This window comes from Rhagoletis pomonella, unplaced genomic scaffold (assembly GCF_013731165.1).
Source record: "Rhagoletis pomonella isolate Grant_MI unplaced genomic scaffold, Rhpom_1.0 Rhpom_scaffold_00002, whole genome shotgun sequence".
Classification (NCBI taxonomy): Eukaryota; Metazoa; Arthropoda; class Insecta; order Diptera; family Tephritidae; genus Rhagoletis; species Rhagoletis pomonella.
In genome coordinates this window covers 38,869,005-38,872,284 of record NW_023458556.1, presented here as the reverse complement: position 1 = coordinate 38,872,284, position 3,280 = coordinate 38,869,005, and positions in this window count along the sequence as shown.

Below are 3,280 nucleotides of genomic sequence, written 5' to 3'. Positions count from 1 at the left end.
TTTTTAAAAAAAAAGTTATCAAGCTCTTAAAAAATCACCCGTTACAATACATCGATGTTGTATTGAAAAATTTATACAAATTATTTTTGGTTATTGGTATAAAGAAAAATATTTGGGTATTCCCACAATTGGGATACGATTTGCACCAAATTTTCGGCAAATGCTTAATCGTGTGATAATGCCATTAAACTTGTATTTACAAGGATGTAGTTAAAGATTTAATAACAACAAATATACACATAATTCTAGTTGCTGCAAGGAGATGAGGAAGTTTTAAGTGATGCATTTTTTAGTACTTACAGGAGGAAATATATTTTAATATCATGGTTCTGTTAACATTTGCTAAAACGAATCTCTGAAAAGGGGTAAAAGTCGCACATAATTTTGGAAAAGGGTCAAATAATTAAAATCTTCAAAAAGTCGGGTTAAACGGTATTGGCGCTTAAAAAGTGTCGTATTGCCCTTTTAGTCGCACAACGAGTACACTGGTTGTGGTATTTTTTTTCGTGATTTACATCTATTCCACAGCAGTCAAAAATATATTTTTCTCCAATTCCTCTATATAGCCATGAATTTTCACGGAACTATAACAAGCGGGCTTAGGTATTTTAAATATTCGCAAATATTTGACCTAAAAACAAAATACGGGCACGAATTTCAAAGTTTCAAACCTAATTTAAAGGAAACTCATCACCAGGGAACGGATTTTTAGGACCTAAAAACCTATAAAAAAGGCAAAATAAAGTAACGAAATAGGCTGGAAAAGGCAAAATAAAATAGCGAAAAAGGCAGGAAAAGGCACTAGGTGTTGCAAAAAAGGCAAAAAAAGGCAAAACAAAATAGCGAAAAAGGCAGGAAAAGGCAAAAAAAAGGTGTTGCCAAAAAAGCAAAATAAGGCACTAAAAAAAGACAGAAAATACGAAGAACAATCAAAAAATATATTTATTTTAGAAATTTTTATATTACAAGTAAGAAGAGAAAAACTATGAACTAGTTTCATTATATGAAAAATTTGTACTTTGACTCTTTGACTATTTTATCCTTTCGAGTTTCTAAGTAACATTGAACCACAAGATGCATTTTGAAGTTTTCTGGCAGCATTTTCATTCGATTTTCGCGAAGAAAAGCTCGACGTAAGTTGATACCAGTGGAACGTTTGAAACGTTCATATTATCAGCAATAAGGGCGTTTTCCTCGCCCTTTACAATTTTATACACACCCCTTATTGTCTTCAAGCCTACGTTAGCTGAGAAAACGGCTTTGAATTTTTCCAACACCAATTTGGCAAGAGGTCCCTGCGCTTCTATAAGCCGCATGGGCATGTGTATATTTTTTAATCTTAAAAAAAAAATTGTAAATGCTATAATCACTTTTTTAAAGGTAGAAAAGGCAAAAAAGGCAAATATTTAAAAAAAGGCAAAAAAAAAGGCAAATATCTTAAAAAAGGCAAAAAAAAAAGCAATATCGAATGTGTATACATGGAATCAGGGAAAGCTAAATCGTGGACATTCTTAATCGAATATACTCTATCTCTTTAGCAGAAAAAAAGGCAATTTCCATAAAATCCGTTCCCTGCTCATCACCAAAGGCGAATTCATATAAGGTGGTAGTGGCAGCACAAAAGCAAAACACTAAACTAACAAATTATACCCACAATGGCAATAAGAACAAAACGAACATAAATAAACACATCATCACCTTGTCTGAATTCACCATGTACTCACTACGTAAGGTGAGCAATCAGCTGAAGGAATGAATTCCAATGTTGTAAAATATAAAAGTATGAAAATTAAGAGATAAATATTAAAAAGGCAAAATAAGCAGAAAAGGCAGAAAAAGGCAATATTGTCAAAAAAGGCAAAATTAAAATTTATATTTCTGATCAAGGAAGACATGAAACGTGCGATTCCTTAATTTATTTACAGAAACGACCACGCAGACAAAATAGGCAAATGCTTTAAAATCCTAACCCTGGTCATGACGGTTGCCAGCCAATTTTATGAGGCTTTTGGTACACAGGCAAGTAACAAAATATATAAACACTAATATGAACATACATATGTACATTAGGGTGGTCCAAAAACAATAAAGTCGGGGGAAAAAACACTTTTCGTAGAAATGGTATAGAATTCTTGAAAATCAATATTTTTCGATCGGAAAACTCTGGTTCTCTTCAGGAGACTTTCAATTATTATACCCAATGGTTTATTTAACCATTTCTTTGACACGAAAGATTTTTTATTGGTCCGTCCATTGCATTTTTTGGGGTTTTTGTGGACTTTTGGCGGAGCTATAAATTATAGTTGCGATGAAAAAATGGTTAAATAAACAATTCTGTATTAGCTATTGAACCTTTAGAGTTCTACACCATTTCTACGAAAAGTTGTTCTTTCTCCATATAAAATACATGGACAACTTTGGGCGCTTTGAGCGACCTCTAAATATTTTTTGATTTCAACATAAAAAAATAGGGATATATTTTTTTCGGTATAGAACAATCCTAGGGGGTGAGTGCATAAAAATTTCGAATTTTACTTTAGATAAATCCATCTTTAGATATTACCCATTTCCAAATATTATTTAATAAAGCAATCGCGTTGGTTATACATATGTACCTACTGTCCTTTTTTAATATTTAAGTGGGCACATGGCATGTGCGGCATTGAAGTGGATCGCATCTGGCAAATGGGTTGAATATTGATATGTTTTTATTCTTAAATATGCACATACTTACATATTTAAGGAATACTTAGCCAATACAATATTAGAAAATTTGTAGGCCATTATAATATACGCAGTTTTTATGCCAAACTCTATGTCAAAGATCTCAACGGCGCCAGCGCGCAACGGCATGTAAATCTTCCGCAGAATCTTTCACTCTAACACTCTAAACGCCGCCTTATCAGATGTTTTCGTTGCCCATGCTTCTGCCCCATAATTCATTACATGTGTATGTTTAGGTAAACAAATCCAAAAATTTAGTTTTGAAGATCGTTTTAATTAAAATACGTTAAATTTCTCTGAAAATTAAGAAAAAAATATTTACATTTTCAAAAATTTTTTATAACAGTAAACATTTCGCTTGTCCAATTTTTTCATTTTAGAGGTACTCGCCAATTGTTTTCAAAAAGTTTTTAATGTGTAACACATATTAACTGGAATACGAGAATCGATTTTCTTCAAAATTACTACTTTCTCCTTATTTTGCACTAAAAAATTTAATATAAACAAATAAAAAAAAAATTAAAAAAAAAACAAGTAAGAAAGCCTAAGTTCGGGC